The sequence below is a fragment of the Vicugna pacos genome, unplaced genomic scaffold (genome assembly GCF_048564905.1).
Source record: "Vicugna pacos unplaced genomic scaffold, VicPac4 scaffold_20, whole genome shotgun sequence".
NCBI classification, from domain to species: domain Eukaryota; kingdom Metazoa; phylum Chordata; class Mammalia; order Artiodactyla; family Camelidae; genus Vicugna; species Vicugna pacos.
Genome location: NW_027328741.1, coordinates 9,399,293 through 9,420,420, shown reverse-complemented (window position 1 = coordinate 9,420,420; position 21,128 = coordinate 9,399,293). Strand labels below are relative to the sequence as shown.

Genomic DNA, 21,128 nt, shown 5'->3' with positions numbered 1-21,128 from the left:
TTTTAAATTAATGGGAAATAATCAAAGTCTTCCATGAATATTTTATATTTCCTAAAATCTGTATACATTTGGTATTCTTGCAGTTGGACAAATTTTTAATTCTACCACCCTCACCTTGTTCTAGTCCACACATTTTAGATTGCAATTTGGTTACTGAATGCGACCACCCCAACCAAGGGTCTAGTACCACTTAGGTACTTCCTGTGTGAAGGTTAGAAAGGACACAATTTATGTGGGGTGTATATTCCTGCATTAAATGTTTGCAATGACACGGTCTCTTCTGGACAATGCTCTGATTCTAAGAAGTAAATTAATTAGAAGGCAGTATACTTATTGGTAAGGGGAAGAGAATCAGCGCTTTTGTGTGGGTGGGTGATGAAGAGACAGGAAAAAAATCCAGCAAATGAGAATGGAATGCTTTAGGCCTCTGGAGGCATGAATTAAAAGGAAAATAATACTTTACCTCTTGTACCTACCTCAACTTACTGTCTTGAATGAATAGTCCTTGTGCTATGAAAACAGCTAGTTTTTGGTGAAGTGTATAGACCATAACGAAATAGTTTGAAAACTATGAGAGTTTTGTTGTTTCAGGAAAGTAGATTTTGCTTAAATTCAACATGTATTTTTCATTCACTAAATACTAAAACTCATCCTGTGGCATGTGCTTTGCTTACTGTGTTATTATCCAAGTTAGACAAGGAAAGGGGGATAGACAGAAAACATCTGGAGGAGGTGGTTTTTGTGCTGGGACTGGGAAAATCTTAGTAGGTAAAAGGAGTACATCCTAACTCCAAGGATTAGCTGGAGCAAAAGTTGTGAGTTTGGAGCTAACTCTCTTGACAAGTATTTCAATCGATGTATCTCCAGAAATAGTGAAACATAAAGAAATGCTAAGGTAGTCAGATGCCAGATCTATAAAGGAATGACTAAATTATGTTTAGTTTGTGTGCTTAGAGTTGGAAAGGCATTAACTGCCACCCTGAGGATGTAAGCTTGCCTTTGGCTGGAACATAAAAGCAACATAAATTATTGACTATAAAATAGAGCATAGATTCTTCAGGACAGGAAAAAAAGCATCAATTGGAATGCTTTGAGAACAGCACAAAGAAGACCATAGATAAAATTACTTCTTAAATTCTACCACATTCTGATTGTGCCATCCGAGTCTACATCATGTGACCTTTATGATTCCAAGAATCACATAAAAGAGACCATGATCCCTGGGCCGGTTCCTGCATTTATCATCCGTTCCAAACTACCCTGACTTAACACTTTTAATACTTTCCAGGATGAACCAGAAATCACTTAGTACTTTTACCTCTCTCCATGTTATATTCTTTTTCCAAATTCTTCCATTTTCTATTCTTCCTTCCAAGAAATTATTTAAAATTATACCCATATTGTTCCATCAAATGATCATATCAATCAAATATCTCTTTTTTTCTTTAAATGTTATCTTAGTCTCCAGTATAACTCTTTACTCTATTTTAAAAAAAATAATGAAAATACAGGTACACATCTATGTTTGTTGTTCAAATAAGAAAATTGCAGATATTTGTCGACATATGCCAAATCAATATTAATCTTTGTTATCCTGCATAATCTGGTAGTCCTCTGTTAGATCAGTTGTAATTAGCATGACATTCATAAACTGAGGTTGGCTGATAAGTTGGCCTTGAAAGAGAGGTAGCTGATGTATCAGCTATCACTGGCACTGGAAACCGTGGGGTACTCCCAGTTGAAGTTTAGGAAAAGACCTTCATTGGCAGATATGTTGTGATATCTTTTTGGAAAAGTAGAAGGCTCCACCATTAGTCCAAAATAATTGCTCTGTATGGGAGACAAGATGCTTTACTGAGAACTAGAAGTTGTAGTTGTAATGAAGTTCACACCACAGCCATTTGCTTCATTGTAGCTGCTTTGAGAGTGCCCGTGGACAGTGGTCAACTGATTTAAAATAGCACGTTGATCCACTGCAATATTGTTCTGGTGGTCTAAATGACATTGATGATGGAGGAGAAAAATCACCTCTGATCAGGTTAGTTGTATCACCAAGTACGTGGCTAGTAGACGGCTTTCTTATTAGAGGCATGTTTAAATTTGCAGAAAGTAAAAATGAACTTTCTACACTAGTGTCAGCCACAAAACCAGAATTATGGTTATGCACATTACCCTCTGCTTTAAAGTGCTTCTTTTTGAAATCTTAAGCCAATGAAAATACCAGAGAGCCATTTTTATTCACAACTCTTCTTTTTATTCTCACTAAAACCTGGGGACAACCTCGTTTAAGATTTCGATTATGGCAGAACTGTAGCTAAAACCAAAGGAGAAAAATTTTAGTAATATTTTAAAACAAAACACAAGACTATATTAAGCCTAACCTATAAAATCTCAGATTTCACGTTTACTATGCAATGATATTATCATAAAAATGTGTACAATGCTGACTATATTTTGAAATTCCATATTTGGAATATACACATTTAAATAGAATAGTCATCAAATTTAAGAAGTTAGCATTTGCAGCAACGGTGAAAGCAACTTTTTAAAAAAAAGCTTTAATACCTTCATTTAGATTTCTTTTAAGATTCATAGTTGCTAGGAACGTTTTGCATAATCTTGAATAGTTAAGGCACTGTCTTAATTTTTAGAAAAAATAAAGAATTTCAGCCTTTGTAGTTTTATAGAATTTCAAAATCTTGCTTTACATTTATATTACCATATTTTGATATACAAAATAAAATTTTATATATACGTTACCAAGTCATAACTACAATTACTGAATTCCTTGCTTAAAACAGAGACTTCTTTCTCTTCTGCCAGAAAGTCAGCTAGACAAGAAGATTTTTGCAAATTCTGCCACAATTTACTAAACCCATAAATGTTAAGCTGTCTAAGTAAACTTTTCATACTTCCAGTTTCAAATAATCTGAAAGGGGCCTATCGTTCCAACACTTCCTTCTTAAAGACAGCTTCACCAATCACTATGGAAGATCCAGTATAACCCCACCAGATGGATTTAAATTGGTCACTCACAGCCATTTTCCAGAGTTTTCCTGGAAATGTCAGAGAACGAAAATCATTATCTTCACCTGATTCTGAGACACAATGTATGTAACATGGTCTTTTTATCAAGGATTCTTCAGACAAAGCCTGAAAAGCATTTTCTTCAAACATAGACTTCAAGACAAGTCCCCAGAGATTGTTTGATCACACAATAGAGATCTACCAGAGTTTCCTGAACCAGTTGGTCCGTCTTTATGAGACACATCTTGAATTTCTGAAGAAACAGGTGTCATCTCAAATAACTTTTTCTACTGCTACTTTTCTAATCTGCATGTTTTTGAGCACTGCAGCTACAAATGCTGTTCTGGCAGGCCTGCACAGATAAACTGCTAGGCCATCACAATGGTTCTCAACTTGAGAAGATGCGACATCACAAAACGACTGGTCTCCTAGCAACTCAAGTGTAACATTAAGCCAGTGTTTATTTCTCATTCATCCAGTTAAAATGAAACATATAGGATACTTATTTTTATAGTGTGATCTGCAAATATTATCCCCACAAAATCTTTTTAAATAATTTAATTTTTTGGGTCTATGAAATAAAACCAATCTCCATACTTTTGTACACAAATTTATAACAGATTTATGAACAGAGTATAAATAATGCACAAAATATATAAAATAATTTTAAAGTTATGGAATTTAAAGTGAAATTTGTGTTAAGCCTGTACAGAAAATTTATACCTATTACATTATAATTTGTAATTAAAGTGAAACAATTTTATTTGGAAATGGAAGTAGTTATTTATCTGTTTACTTTACAATAAGTAGCTCTATATTCAAAACATGAGCAGAATAATTATCAGTGTATTTGGTATGTTTATTAATAAATGGTAAATATTTATGAAATAAAAATAGATTAAAGTAATCAATCAAACTTGAGAAATCCCTAAGGGGGTAATTTTTGTTTTAAATTGTAATTCAGTGCTATAAGTAAAACAAATAACATATTTATTTTGTTTGTAATTCATGAATTATCACCTTTTGCCATTCTTTCACTCAGAAGTTTTTCAGTCCTAGAAGGAATAAATTTTCTTGTCATCTTTATAATCCATACTCTTGGGGCTTCTGTTAAGTGTTCCAAAATGAGGTTGATAAATACACTTATAAACAAGATCCTGGGTTCAATAAACAGTGCCTTCATTAAGGGGAAAACAAACAATCAAAAACAAAGAAATAACAGTATATGTGGGTTTCGGTGGAAAAGACCAGGTAATGCATTATAGGAAGCAATATGTTTCTCAGACCTGAAACAGTTGGCATTGTTAGCATAATGCGGCATTTTAAGGCAAGTGTTTTGTACACTAATTGTTAATAAAAGCTAGGTTTTGTATCACTAAACTGTAGTAAATCCAGCTCTACCAAAATTTGTATTATTTATTTAGACATAAATTTCATTAAACATAAGCCAAATTCAAAATGAGAGATAAAATTTTGAAATAAATAAATATTCACTCAATCTACAATGTAAATTTTTCCTTCAGTATTTGTATATTCCATTCTGTGTAAATATTAGCAAGTTGAATTCATGGCATATTATAAGTATTATAAAGTATAGTTAAGTTGGACTTAATCCTGATTCATAAATTTTATTTAACATACACAAATCAATAAATGTGATACCATCTGTTAAATAACAAATAATTGGAAAATAACAATCTCAAAATATGTAGGAAAATTATTAATAGATCTGATCTTAACTTTTAAAAAAATTCTTAACAAATTCGCTCTAGATAGAATATGACAAGACATAATAAAAGCCATATATTAAAAACTCATGACTATCTTCAAGTTCAATATTAACATACAGGAAATTTTTCCTCTGGTCCAGTAATAAGAAAAGTACCTCAATTTCACAAGTCCTAAATTACACTACTAGAAGTTCTAGCAAGAATAACTAGTCAAGAAAAAATATAAAAGGCATTCAACTGGTAAACAAGCAGTAAAATTTTTACAGATGACTTAAATATACATAGATAGAAAGCTCCATACACTCCTCCAGTGACTGTTACAAATAATGAACAAACTTAGTAAACTTGCAGAATACAAAATCAATAAACAAATATCAATTGCATTTTTATATAGGAACAGAACATTATCAGAAAGAGAAATTAGGAAAACAATTGTGTGTAAATTTATACCAAAAAGAATAAAATTGGAATATATTTGATAAGTGAAACAACAGTTCTAAACATAGATCTATAAATTACAGGTGCAAGGAATATAAGTAAACTTAATAAATGAAAGGAATTCTGTGCTTACTGATTGTATACAATGTGAGGAAATACTCTAATCTATCTTTCACTTGTTCAATCTGCCCAGCACTACTTATTGAGGAGAATCTCATTTCTTCATTTCATTCTCTTGCTTCCGTTTTCATGGGTTAATTGATCATAGGTGTGAGGGAATATATCTGGTTACTCTATTCTCTTCTTTTGATTGGTGTCAGTTTTTGAGCGAGTATCATGTAGTTTAAGTTACTAAAGCTTTGTAGGACTGTTTAACATCAGAGAACTTTACACTACTATATTTAAATTCTTTTTCAAGATTATTTTGGCAACTGAAGATCTTTGTGGTTACATATAAATTTTGAAATTATTTCTTCTATTTAATGGAAAAATCTCATGGGTATTTTGACATGAATCATACTAAATGTAGATTCATTTGGGAAGTATGGTTGTTTCAACCACATTGTTTCACATCATTAACATAAGAGATCTTTTCATTTCTTTGGATCAATTTTAATTTCCTTCATCAATGTTTTCTGTTTTTTTAACGTATAGGTTTTCTCCTAATTTGTTTACTTCATTTGAACTTATTCTTTACATACATATAATTATATACATTATATTTTGAAAAATGTTTCCCACACAAATACAACAGGCAGAAGGCAGTGGCAAGACAAATTCAAAGTCCAGAATGAAAGAAATCTGATATCTAATATAACATATCAAGCAAGGTATCCATTAGAATAGAAGGAGAGTTAAATAATCTCCACAAAAGCAAATACTAAAACTATTCGGTAACAGAAAAAGAAATAATGAAACATCTACTCTAAAAATAAAGAAGCAGGATGCTATAGAAAGGAGAAAGGCATAATTAGAACGGCAATAGATATAATGACTTACAGCAGTATAAATATTATGTAAAAAAGGACATCAAAATTTTTATGTGTCAGAGCATGAAACAGGACAAAACAGAGTATTTTCTTCTTGTTTCTGTTCTCTGTATGATGCGTTTGAGTTTGTATTCATTTCAGTTAATATAAACAGATATAGTAATGGGTCAATATACATACAAAACAGGGTAACCATAAGTCAAAATCTTACAATGAAGTCACAAAGCCAGAAAAAAACCAAGATAATAAAAGAAAACTTATAAAGCCACAGAAAGATAAAGAAATGAACATAAAGGAAATACCAAATCAACTGGAAAATGAAGTTCAAAATGGAAATAAACACCAGTTTATCAATAATTTTTACAAATGATATTGGAATTAGTGCTTCAATCAAAAGATATATATTGCCAGATTGGATAATATAACAGGACCCTACATTATGAAGCATACAAGAGACCCAATTTAGAAAGAGGAACACACATCAATTCAAAGTCAGAAGATGGAAAAATATATTCCATGCAAATGGCCATGACAATAAGGCAGGACTAGCAGTACTGACTTCACACAAAATAGGCTTTACAACAAAGGCCATAGAGAATGATAAACAAGGACATGATATAATGATTAAAGGAGCAACACACAATGAGGGTATTATACTCATTAATATATATGCACTCAATATAAGAGCACCTAAATACATAAAGCAAACACTAATAGATGAAAAGGAAGAAATCGATGGGAGCACAATCACAGTAGGAGAATATAACTCCCCATTACCATAACTAGACTGGTCTTTCAGACAGAAAATTAATAAGGGAACAAAGATACCAAAAGATATGATAAAATAATTGGATTTGGTTGATATTTTCAAAACACTACTTTTCCCCAAAACAGAATATATATTCTTTTCCAGAACACATGGAACATTTTCTAGGAAAGTTTATGTACTGAGGCACAGGAAAAGCCTCAACAAATTTAACAAGATAAAAATTATTTCAAGCATCTTTTCTGAGTATAATACCATGAAACTAGAAATCAATCACAGAAAAACAGGGAGAAAAAATGACAGCATGTAAATTAAAAAAGTGGTACTATAAAAAGTTGGGGAGGTGAGGATTTTAAAGAAGAAATTAAGAAATATCTTGAGAAATATGACACAACACTACACAAAGTCTATGGAATACAGTTAAAGCAGTCTTAAGAGGGAAGTTCACTCTGACAATGTCAGCCTCAAAGTATAAGAGCAATTTAAAATAACTAATCTAAAGTTCTATTTAAACTAATCACGAAGAGAAGAGCAAACAAAACCAAAAGTCAGCAGAAAGTGGGAAAATAAAGATCAAAGGAGAAAGAACTGAAATAAAGATTAAAAAATAGAAAAAAATCAATCAAACTGTTTTTTGAAATAGTCAACAAAATTGACAAAACTCAGAACAGGCTCACCAACAAGAAAAGAGAGAGAACACAAAAAACATAAGAAATGAAAATTTAGAAACTAAAAGAGTACATCAAATTTGCAAAATATCATAAGGTAATACCATGAGCAACTGCATGAAAACAAACTTGATAACCTAGAAGAAATGGAGAAGTTTCTGGAAACATTCAGCCCACCATTATTGCATCAAGATGAAAATGATCATTTGAACAGACAGATCACCAGAAATGGAATACAATTATCAATAAAATAAAAAATCCCTGCAAACAATAATTAAGACCCAAATAGCTTCACTGGGGAATTTCACCAAACATACAAAGAAAAATCCATACCAGTCCTCCTCAAACATTTCCAAAAGATTCATATGGATAGAGTACACCCAAACTCACACCTTAAGGCCAACATCAACCTGATAACAAAACGAGACAAAGACACTACCTAAAAAGAAAACTATAGGCCAATATCATTGATAAACATAGATGTAAAAGTCCTTAAGAAATTATTAACAAACAGAATCCAACATCAAGTAAAAAAAAATCATACACCATTATCAAGTTAGGTTCATCCCAGGAACACAAGGATGGTGTAACATATGCAAATCAATCAATCAATAGTGATACAACTTATCAACTAAACAGAGGACATGAAACCATATGATAATCTAAGTAGATGCAGAAAAAACATTTGATAACATTTAACACCTATCTGCAAAAAATATTCTTATCACAGTGGGTACAGAGGGACCATATCTCAACATAATAATAGCTATTTATGACAAATATATAGCCAACAAAATACTAAATGGTTAAAAACTGTAACCCTTCTCACAAAAACCTGAGACAAGACAAGGTTGCCAATTCTCACAATTTCAATTCAATATTGTCTTGGAAGTCCTAGCCACAATGATCAGGCAAGAAAATTTCATTTCCTATCAAATTATGCAAAACATTTCTTTTTAGGACTGAAACAAATGATCCTAAGATTTAAATAGAGCCATAAAAAGCCATAGTTTCCAAAACAATATTGAAGTAAAAAAAAGAGGCTTCAGGAATAATCCATCAGGTCTCCATACACTATTGCAGAGCTACAATAATGACATTGACATGATATTGGTACAGAAACAGGCATATGGACCAATGGAAGAGAGTAGAGAGCCTAGGAATAAATCTACAGGCCTTTGTTCAATTAATCTTTGACAGAGTAGCCAGGAATATGACAGAGAAAAGACCGTCTCTTCACCAACTTGTGGGAAAACTGGATAGCAGCATGCAGAGAAATGGAGTTAGAGCACTCCTTGAATCCATACACAAGAATAAACTCAAAATATCTTGAAGAATTAAATGTAAGGTAAGACACAGTAAATCTCCTTGAAGAAAACATAGGCAAAACACTCTGACATAAATAGCAGCAATGATCTCCTAGAACAGCCTACTCAGGTAATGGATGTAAGAGCAAAATTAATAAATGGGACCTAATAAAACTTATAAGCTTTTGCACAGCAAAGGGAACCAAAACCAAACAAAATGACAAACTACAGGATTAAAGAAAATATTTAGAAGTGATGCAACTGACAAAGTCTTAATTTCCAAAATATAAAGACTTCATACAACCTAATAATATTAAAAAAAAACAAGAAACCCAATCTGAAAATGTGCAGAATCCCTAAACAAGCAATTCTCCAATAGAGCCATTCAAATGCCACACAGATATATGGAAAAAAAAATTGCTATCATTATCAGAGAAGGGCAATTCAAAACTATAATGATATATCACTTCCCAGTAGTAACAATGGTCATCATTCAAAAGTCCACAAACAATAAATGCTGGGGAAGCTGTGGAGAAATTGAACCTTCCTACACTGCTGGTAGAATGTAGTTTGGTGCAGTCATTTTTGAAACCAGGATGGAGTTTCCTCTAATGGATAGAAATAAACTTAAAATATGAACCAGCAATCACACTTCTGGGTATATATCAAAGGGAACCCTATTTCAAGAAGCCACCTGCACCACAATGTCCTTAGCAGTGCTGTATACAACAGCCACAATATGGAAGTAACCTAATTGTCCAAAAACAGATGACATAATTCAGATGTTATGCCGTATTTACACAATGGAATAATATTCTGCAATAAAAAATGATAAAACAATGACATTTGCAGCAAAATGGATGTCCACAAAAAGTGTCAATCTAATTGAAGTAAGCCAGAAAAAGAAAGAAATATAATACATGACATTACATATGAAGAAGCTTAAAAAAATATTTGGATAAGAACACAATGATTTCATCTACAAAACTGAAATACACTCGCAGATCTACTAAACAATTTTATGATTACTGCGGAAAGGGGCTGCTAGAGGATATATTTGGGAGCAGTAGATTTATAAATTTATCCACTATATATAAAAATAGATATTTTCTAAAATTTCTTTTGTATGACACAGGGCAGTATGTTAAATATTGTGAAGTAATGTTTTATAGGCACAGAAATATATGCATCTACAGGGATACTATGCTTTACACCACAGATTGACGCATTATAAATGGCATTTTTCAATGATAAAAAAAAAATAAATATGTAAATAAATAAATAGATTAATTAATTAATAATGTAATAAAAGAAATACAAATATTCACACTACTTAACTTTACACATCAAGAATCTAGGAGAAAACAGAAAGAATAAAGAAGAAAATTGAATCAATGAGAGTAAGGCAAATAACAAGAGAAACAATTCAAAAGATAACATAAATACCAAAGTCTGTTTCTTTTAAAGATAAAGTAGACAAACGTTTAGGTTGTCTAAGAAAATAAAAACTTAAATAAAATTAGAAATAATAGAGAAGATATTACCACTGATGTTGTAGAGATGCATAGCACATAAGAAATTAACACTAGCCAACAATTTGAATGACCTAGAACAAAAGACAAATTCCCAGAAACATATGTCTTCCAATACTGAATCAAGAAGAAATTAGAAAGTTAAATAAGGCAAAAGTGTGTATGAGTAAATCAGTAATCCAAACCTCACAAACCAGAAAAAATTTACAAGTTGACTTTACCGGTGAATTCTGTCATGTATTTGAAGACAATTTTTCACTAATTCTTCCAAAAATCTTCCAAGAATTTGAAGGGGTGAAAGTTTCCAAACTTCTTTTATGATGCCTGGTTTATTTGCATAACAATGTTAGAACGGACATTAGGTGCAAAATATGGAATATTATCCCTGATGAAAATATGTGTCAAAATTCTCAACAAAACAGAAGGAAAATGAATTCAACAACACATTTAATGTATCATACACATATATGAGTAAAGGGATTTATCCCTTGGTTTAAGATACTTCAAAATACTCAGATCAATAAAGGTGACATGCCACACTAATAGAATGAGAAATAAAACTCACATAATCATTTCAACAGGTGCAAAAAGAGCATTGTATACAATGCAACATCCTTTTAAGATACTCCCAACAAATTAAATTAACCATGTCAGTGGCACGATATCAAATACACACAAACACTGTGCGGAGAGAAGCGGAGCATTTCTCTTTTTATTGATTCTTAGAGAAAGGGTTTATATATGACCTGCACAATGCCTCACATATCATCTAAGTTATAACAATGTTAATAATCTTTAGCTATTTATGTCCCCATGCTCCTGCAGTAAGCACAGGATGTGAAATGATCAAGGATTGTTTTAAAGTTCATCACGGAACTTCATTAAGTAGGCCATCTCTTATCCAGCTGGCTGTGCCTGTCTTAGGTTGTCCCCCTATGAGGATCTTATCCAGCATAGGCTCTCCAGCCATGCAATGAGCAGGCCATTTCTTATCCAGCCTGGATATGTGACATTCCTCACAGCTTGTTTATCAGTTCAGCCCATGGGCTTATCCTCTAGAGCCTTCAGACTGGAGCCTGCAAACCAAACATTCCTTGACAGAAAAATAGATGAACAAAATTTGATGTATATATGCAATGGAATCAATACATTTCATTCCTATCAAGAGTGTCCACGGTGTTCCTTTTTCTTCACAACCTCACCAAAATCTATTTCTTATCTTTTTGATGAGAACCTTCTGAAAATTGTGAGGTCTTGTCTAATTTTTGGTTTATGACTTTCCTAATAATTTATAACTATGAACATATTTACATGTGTCATTTAGCCAACGGTATGTTTTCTACAGATAATTGATTCAGATATATCTATTCACTTCCTATGGACTTTTTTTAATAGATTGGTTTTTGTCACTGTTGTGCGATAAGAGTTTGCCATATATTTGGATATTAACACTTAATTGAAAAATATCACTTTCAAATATATTCTCCCAATGTGTTGGTTGACTTTTCATTTTATTGATCATTTCTTCTGCAGTGTAAATCTATTTAGAGTGATACAATCATAATTTGTTAGTTTTGCTTCTGATTCCCTTGCCAGAGGAGACATGTAGAATCAATTTAAGTCCAATGTCAGAGTGTACTTCTTATATTTTACCCTAGGATTCTTTGTTTTCATGTTTTATGCTTTATGTACCCAGGAGTGGGATTGCTGTGTCATATGATAGGTCTATTTTAATTATTTAAAGGAACTTCCATACTGTTTCCAAAGTTGATGCACCAATATTCATTCCCACCAACAGGGTTGGAGAGTCCCTTTTTCTCCACAACTTCCCCAGTGTTTATTATTTGTAGACATTTTGATGACAGCCCTTCTCACTAGTGTGAGTTAAAACATTATTAAATTTTTGTCTTGCATTTGTATAATGATTAGCTATGTGAGCATGTTTTTATGTTTCTGATTGTCATCTGTGTGTCTTCTTTAGGGAATTGTCTTCTGCTCATTTTCTGGCTCAGTTGTTTGTAGATTTTTGAAATGGAGTTATATGAACGATTTGTGTATTTTAGAAATTAGCCTCTTGTTGATTGCACTGTTTCCTAAAGTTTTCTCCCATTTGGAAGTTCATATTTTCATTCTGTTTATTTTGCTATGTAGAAGGTTTTAAGTTTAATTAGGACCTATTTGTTTATTTTGCTTTTATTGTTTTCAGCTTGGGAGTTTGACATAAGAAAATTTCGCTACAATTTATGTCTTGTTTTGCCTATGTTAGATTCCAGGAGTTTTATTGTGTCATGTATTAGATTCAGATATTTAAGACATTTTGAGTATATTTTTGTACAGTGTGAGGGAGTGTTCTAATTTCATTGATTTACATGTAGCTGTGTAGCTTTCTCAAAATCACTTGCTGAAAACTGTCTTATAGGCATTGTATATTTTTGTTTCCTTTGTCATAATTTATTTGACCATAGGTGTGATGTTTTATTTCTGCCTCTGTGTTCTGTTCCAGTGATATACACGTTTGTTCATTTTCCAGTATTGTGCTGTATTGATTACTTTTTTTGTAATAGAGTCTGATATCTGGGAGGGTTATGGGTTGTGACTCCAACTTTCTTCTATTTCCTCATTGTTTCTTTTGAAGTTCTGGTACTTTTGCTGTTCCATACAAATGTTAGGACTTTTCTAATTTCTGTGGAATATATCATGTATTTCGATATGAATCACTTTATATTTGAGGATATCATTGTTTTATGTATATTTTAACAATATTATTTCCTCTAAACTGAGACCTTGAGATTTCTTTCTATGTTTTGCATCATCTTCAAATTTATTTATCAGTGTCCTATTGATATTATTATCTTGGTTCATTCAAACCTATTAATAGGTTTTTCATTTTTGACCTGATATCATATGGACTTTTTAAAATTATGGAATATTTAATTGTTAGTGTAAAGAAATGTGACAGTTTTTGTATATAAATCATGAATCATGCTACTTTGCTAAGTGTCTTTATTAGTTTTATTTGTTTTGGGTTGGAGAATCTTTAGGGTTCTCTATATAGGTTATTATGTCATCTAAAATAATTACAGTTTTACTTCATTCAATCCAACTTGAATAAATTTATTTCTATTCCGATTGTTGTTGCAAGGACTTCCCATACTGTGTTTAATAGAAATGGTGAGTGTGGGCATCCTTGTCTTATTCCTTAATTTGGCTTTCAGTTATTCACATTTGCATATTATGTTGTCTGTGTGTCTGTTATTTATGACTTTAGTTATGTTGAGATATATTTCCTGAATCCTACATTGGTAAGAGGTTTCTGTTGTTGTTGTTTCTGTTGTTTTTTGTTGTTGCTATTGTTGCTGCTTTTTCAATGAGGAAAAGTTGAAGTTTTTGAACTGTTTTTATGGATTTATTGGGATGACCACGTCACTTTCCCTTTTTCTGTTGTGAATGTGATGTATCAAACTGATTGATTTCATGTGTGTTCCACCTCTCTTATGATCCTGCAATGAATTAAAGTTGATCATGGTGTATAATTCATTTTAGGTATTGCTGGATTTAGCTTGCTATTAATATTTTTAAGAATTTTTACATCTATATCAATCAAAGATATTGGCTTGAAATTCACTTTGCCTGTACTTTGTTTGTTGGTTTTGCTATCAGGGTGATGAAAGCTTCATAGAATTAATTTGTGAGTTTCCCACATCTTCACTGTTTTTGAATAGTTTGAAGAGCATAAGTTCTGCTTTGAATTTTTGTACAGTTTTCCACGGGAGCTGTTTAAATCTGCACTAACTTTTAATGATTTTTTTAAATGCAGATTCTTTCTTTCTTCTAGTAAACAGTTTGTTCAAATTATTTGTTTCTTCTTATCCCTGTCTCTTTCTAGACATTTGTCTATTTCTTCTAAGTTGTCCAGTTTATTGGCATGTAAGTGTTGACAAAATAATCCCTTTATTGTATATCTGTTGGAACAATTGTTATTTCTCCACATTTATTTCTGACTTTATTTCTTTGGAGCATCTCTTTTTTCTTCATGATGCACCTGGCTTGAGGTTTTTTGATTTTGCTTATCTTTAAAAGAAAACAAAAACAAAATTTTTGGTTTTACTACTCTTTTGCATAGTTGTATTTCTCTCTAATATATATTTACACCTGTAATATTTAGGTTCATGTATTTTTCTTTTTTAACATTTTTATTGACTTTTAATCATTTTGCAAAGTTGTCTCAAATTCCATTGTAGAGCACAATTATTTATTTACAATGAACATATATACATTTGTTGTCCCATTTCTTTCCTTGTGAGCTGCCGTAAGATCTTTTATATATTTCCCTGTCCTATACAGTACAATCCTGTTTATCAATCTTACAATTTTGAACTCCAAGCCTATCTATTCCCACACCACACCCACTTGGCAACCAAAACTTTGCATTCTCTGCCTGTAAGTCTATTTCTCTTTTGTATTTTGCGTTTTTTGTTTGGTTTGGTTTTGTTTTTAGATTCCACAAATGAGCATTCTCATATGGTATTTTTCTTTCTCTTTCTGGCTTACTTCACGTAGACTGATTTTCTCCAGGAGCACCCATGTTGCTGAAAATGGCGTTATGTTGTCAGTTTATAAGTCTGACTACTATTCCATTGTATAAATATACCACCTCTTCTTTATCTAGTCAACTTTCGATGGACATTTAGGGTATTTCCATGTCTTGGCTATTGTAAATAGTGCTGGCTATGAACATTGGTGTGCAGGTGTCATCCTGAATTAGGGTTTCTTGTGGATTTATGCCCAGGAGCGGGATTTGGGTTATATGATAAGTCTATTCCTAGGCTTTTAAGGAATCTCCATTTTGTTTTGCACAGTTGCTGCACCAAGCTGCATTGCCACCAGCAATGAAGGAAGGTACCCTGTTCTACAAAGCCTCTGCAGTATTTGTCATTTGTGGATTTTTCAGTGATGGCCATTCTGACTGGTGTGAGGTGATACCTCATTGCAGTTTTGATTTGCATTTCTTTGATAATAAGTGATATTGAGCATTTTCTGTTGTGCTTTTTGATCATTTGTTTGCCTTCCTTGGAGAATTGCTTGTTTAGGTCTTCTGCCCAATTTTGCATTGGGTTGTTTATTTTCTCTTCTTCAGTTGGATGAGCTGCTTATATAATCTGGAGATCAACTCTTTGACGGTTTCATATGCAAATTTTTTCCCATTCCGTAGGTTGTCTTTCTGTTTTACTTCCGGTTTCTTTACTGTGCAGAAGCTTGTAAGTTTCATGAGGTCTCATTTGTTTATTCTTGCTTTTATTTCTTCTATGAGAAAATTTTCGAGACTTTTGTCAGATAACGTTTTGCCTATATTTTCCTCTTGGTGGTTTATTGTATTTTGCCTTATGTTAAATCTTTGATCCATTCTGAGTTTATTTTTGTGCATGGTGTTCTAGCTTCATTGAATTATATGCTGCTGTCCAGTTTTCCAAATACCAGTTGCTGAAGAGACTATCTCTTTTCCATTGTAATTTCTTGCCTCCTTTGTCTAAGATTAATTCACCATTTTCGGTTTCATTTCTGGGCTCTCTATTCTGTGCCATTGGCCTATATGTATGTTTAACTACCAATACAGTGCTGTCATGTTGACTGTAGCTCTATAGTATTATCTGAATCATTAGCTTTAAGAAATGCCACTGATATCTGAACCTTAATCTTGTAACCTGCTATCTTGCTGAATTCTTTGATCAGCTGTAGTAAATTCATTCTGGATCTTGTAGGGTTTTCTATAAATAGTAACATATTATCTGCATATAGTTTGACATTTATCACTTCCTTTTCAATTTTCATCCCTTTTACCTGTCTCTCTTGTTTGATTGCTGTGGCTAGGACTTCCAAGACTATCTTGAGTAGGAGTCGTGATAGTGTGCATCCATTTACTGTCCCAGATTTTAGTAGGAAGGATTTGACTTTCTCAACTTTGAATACTATGCTGGCTGTAGGTTTGATATCTATAGCTTTCATGATGCTGAGATATATTCCCTCTATGCCCACTTTGGTGAGAGTTCTTATCATACGTGGGTGTTGAATTTTATCAAATGCTTTTCCTGCATCTATTGAGATGATCATGTGGTTTTGGTTCTTTCTCTTGTGGATGTGCTGTATTACATTGATTTGCTTAAGTAAACCACCCCTGTGTCCCTGGCATGATCCCCACTTGGTCATGATACATAATATTTTTTTCTGTGTTCTTGGGTTGTATTTGCTACTATTTTGGTGAGGATTTTGGCGTCTGTGTTCATCAGTGATATTGACCTATAATCCTCTTTTTTGATTGTTTCTTTGCCTGGTTGTGGTATCAGGGTGATTGTGGCTTTATAGAATGTCTTTGGGAGTATTCCTTCCTTTTCAATCTTCTGGAAAAATTTGAGAAGAACTGGTATGAGTTTTTTTGTTTGGTAGAATTCCGCTGTGAATCCATCTGCTGCTGGACTGTTATTTGTTGGGAGGTTTTATATTGCTATTTTGATTTCATTTCTTGTGCTCTGTTTGTTCAAGTGGTCAGTTTCATCTTCATTCTGTCTTGCTGGACAGTATGTTTCCAGAAACTTGTCCATCTCTTCTAGGTTATACAGTTTGATTCCATATACTCTTCAAAATATTCTCATATGATATACTATATTTCTATTTTTTGTTGTAATTTCTCCATTCTCCTTTCTTATTTTGCTAATTTGTGCTCTCTCTCTGTTCTTCTTTTTGAGTTTGGACAGAGGTTTGTCGATTTTACTTACTTTTTGGAAAAACCAGCTTTTGGATTTGTTGACTTTTTCCTATGGTGTTTTTAATCTCTATTTTATTTATTTCCTCCCCATTATTGATGATTTCATTCCTTGTGCTGCCTTTTAGGTTGTGTGTTCTTCTTTATCTAGTTCATTCTGCTGGTGGGTTAAATTGTTTATTTGTGGATGTCCATTTTTGAGGAACGCCTGTATCACTACAAACTCCCCTCTCAGCACTGCTTTTACTGTGTCCCATAAATTTTGTATGGTTTTGCTTTCATTTTCTTTTGTTTCAAGGTACTTTTTCATTTCAGCTTTGATATCTTCATTGACCCATTGGGTTTTTACTAACATATTGTTTAATCCCCATTTTTTCCTTTGTTCTCCTTTGTTTCTCTGTTGTTGATTTCTTACTTCATGGCATTGTGGTCAGTAAAGTTGCTTGAGGTAATTTCTATCTTCTTAAAATTGCTGAGATTTCTTTTGTGCCCAAGTACATCATGAATCCTGGAAAATGTTCCTCGTGTACTTGAAAAGAATTTATATCCTATTTTGGGGGTTGTAATGCTCTGAAAATATCCACCAAGTGTAAAATTTCTATTGTATTATTTAATTTTTCTGTTGCCTAATTAATTTTCTGTCTCGATGATCTATCTAGTGATGTTAATGCAGTGTTGAAATCTACAAACATGACTCCCCCTTTATATCTGTTAGTAATTATTTTATGTACTTAGGTGCTCCTTTATTTGGTGCATAAGTATTAATGATTGTGCTATCCTCATATTGTATCACTCTTTCAATCATTATAAAATGTCCTTCCTTTTCTTTCTTTATGGTCTTTGTTTTAAAGAAACTTTTGTCTGTAATCAGTAATGCAACAACTGTTTTTTGGCTTTTCCAAATTTATGTTGGAAAACTACTGTATGAAATGACAGAAAACCAATATTAATAGAAGTTTTACACCATTAAATGCATACTTAATTTTTTTCTTTAAATTCTTGTTTTTGCTTTTGTTACTTACAGATCAAAATTTAAAATGAGTGCTTTTTGTTATTTTTTCTTCTCCATGAAAGTCATTTTGATAATTAGTCCATTTATTACTGTGTTCCTTGATTTTAAGTTGTTTCTGCTTCTTCATTATCTTGATTACATTATCTTATACCGTGACACAAAAAACTGCTGTTACCCCTTTTATTCACTGATTGATAAGGCAGTGAATATAGTTAGCAGAAATTTTGTAAAAACTGAAGTGTCTCATGTATGTGGAAGAATTTAATTTTATTTTTCTTGAATCTATATCCTGACATTGATGTTGTCATTCAAAACTGCTTTAAGCATTGCTTTCTAAATTCTTACATTTATTCAACAAATATTGAATACATATAACACATCAGGATGTCCTTAGACAAAGGGATATAATGTTTAAAACAAAATATGCTTCCCTCCATGAAGCTTGTATTATAGCATCCTCTATCCTTCTGATTATGGTGTTTCTCTTGATTCTTTCTCAATCTATGTATTCACCTTTTTAACAAATATTTATGGTGTTCTTATGTGCTTGGCTTTGTTCTACATGTTTGGTACATAATGGTGAGATGATTACTATCTTTGTGCTTTTTAAATTAGAATGGGGAAATGAATATTATATAATAAAGGCAGACCTGAATACAAAATAATGAGATTTTAAGCACTAAGAAAGAGACAAATTCTCTGTAAGAAAACAATCAGGGTAGCAGATTCTTGTATAGAATATGTAGCCCAGTATTGTCCTTAAAAGAAGTAAATCAACCTGAGAGCTGAGTGAAGAGAAGGATATAGCCATGCCCAAGAATTCAAATTCATGTTTTTCTGATAGAATATCATCACATTTAAGTACTGAGATGGGTAAAAGTCACAGTCTTCAGTACACCAGAGTCCAGTGCAACTGAAATTCAGTGAATAAAAGGAGAGAAAGATATTAGAAGATGCTGGGTGGTGGCCATGATGTTGAAGATCAAGAAGGTGTTTTTTGGAAATATAATTATCAGGAATTGGTGGTATTTTTTATGTGAGGACTAAGGAATACAGAAGTATCAAGGATGACCCCTAAACCTGAGCTTAAGCAGCAAAACAGGGGACATAGTTTATGGAAGGAATGAAATGAGTTTGCAAAGTGTGTTAGAGACACCTTTTCTGGCACTAAAGCAGAGATGTCAGGTGGAAAGCTGAGTATAGGTCAAACTTCAGAGGAGGTGATCAGATTGAAGTTAGAGGTATAATCAGAGATGTCTTGGGCTGATAGTATAAGTCATAAAATCAGGCTCCCCAAAGAGTGTCTAGAGAAGATACTTCCAGTATAGATTCAATAGTAAGGTTTGAGTAGAGGAATAAAATCTGGGAGCATGCACTAGGAAATGGAGATATGGAAAAAATAGAACAAAGCTTTGACTTCTAGGGGATTAAGGTCAAGCTGAAGAGATAAACAAGTATCTGAATAGTTATATGATAAAGGTATGTACTAGCTACTAAGGGAGCACAATGGAAGAAACATTTAACTCTACTGAGGGTAGTTCAGAGGAGAGTTACAGTAGGATAATATGGAGCAATTCTGAAAAATCTTCAAAATAAATAACAAGCTAATAGGAAACAGGCAAGAACATTCTGAGCAAAGATTTTGAGATTAAAAAAATTTAAAGCATTTGAACAATTGTAAATAGTTCAGCTTAATTACATGGTTATAGCTTGTTTCACAATTCAAGATTTAGGTTAACCTTCACTGATGTACCTTTTCACCTTTATTTTACATTCCTGTAGTAATTAACAAATCATATTGCTTTTGCCCTCTATTTGTCTGTGTTAATATTTTCTCTCCTGATTTGTCTTTAATCTGTACAGTAAAAAGAGGGGCATAATTCCTTCTTATAAGCAAATGCTCATGCAGTTCTATGGAAACATCAGATGGTATACAAATGTATCATTTTCTAAACAACTGTATTCTTGTCCCTTTGTCCTTGGCAGAGATGGAGGTAAAACTTTTAATTAGTGTGAAAACCAAAATAACTGTATCCAAAATATTACAACATATAATTCTAGCCTATCTGTGATGCCCTGATGTAAGTAAAACAATTCAGTGATCTGAAATTAACCTGTAATTATAGTGTTGAAAATTAATCAGTACAATTTAGGTTTCATTAAATTCAAACACACTCAAAATTGAATCAATTTATTAAGCTTATTTATTTCCCAGGCCCCAACAGACACAATGATACCAACATATAACAAGTTCAGATATATAAACAGCTTCAATATTCCACTTACAGAAGTGAGACTACAACTTCCCAACTAGAATAATGTACACTCTAAACGCAAGTTAAAAGCAAGACAAGACACTCTAAATTGGAGATCTGCTTGCTGTTGGTGAGAATGCCTTGAAATATTGTTCTTGATCTATATGCAAATGTATAGGGACACACACTTGTCAAAAGAGAATACAAAGTTCAATCTAACCAATCCATCTTGTGCAGATTTTCCCTTCATTCAGTGCAAGTTTAAAATGTATAAATTATTTTGATCAGAATTCATCAATAAAATCTTAACTCAAAAACAAATACAACAGTAGTGTCTTGTTCACACAATGTCTGTGTGTCTTTGAAAAAAGAAAACTACCTGGAAGCAATCCTCTCTGTACCTCTCTGCCAATTTTGATTAACAGATTCCCTCATCTTGACTTGGAGCAACTCTCTTAGAACCATAAATTGTGAAAATGAATTGCACATTAAAGGTTCTGGCTCCCGACGACCTTGAGTTTTCCAAATAATGTTTTTCAAGGCATTTAACTAAATGCAACTATTGTGTAAGGAGATGGTAGTTGTCAATATGAACACTTCAATAGAGTAGAAGTAGTCATGTTGAATTTTTTGTATTCAATTATTCA

The 21,128-nt window shown here is 32.5% G+C and overlaps 1 long non-coding RNA gene across 2 annotated transcripts; it reads right to left on the bottom strand.

The window, feature by feature from the left end:
* Positions 1-2,231: 2,231 nt before the first annotated feature.
* LOC140694115 (uncharacterized) lies at positions 2,232-3,371 on the bottom strand. Of its 2 annotated transcripts, none has more exons than XR_012069868.1 (2): positions 3,230-3,371; positions 2,232-2,314 (listed from the first exon to the last, which is right to left on the bottom strand). It is a non-coding gene; the product is annotated as an uncharacterized lncRNA (long non-coding RNA). The 2 variants fall into 2 exon arrangements; XR_012069869.1 differs by having other exon boundaries at positions 3,093-3,356.
* Between the last annotated feature and the right edge of the window lie 17,757 nt (positions 3,372-21,128).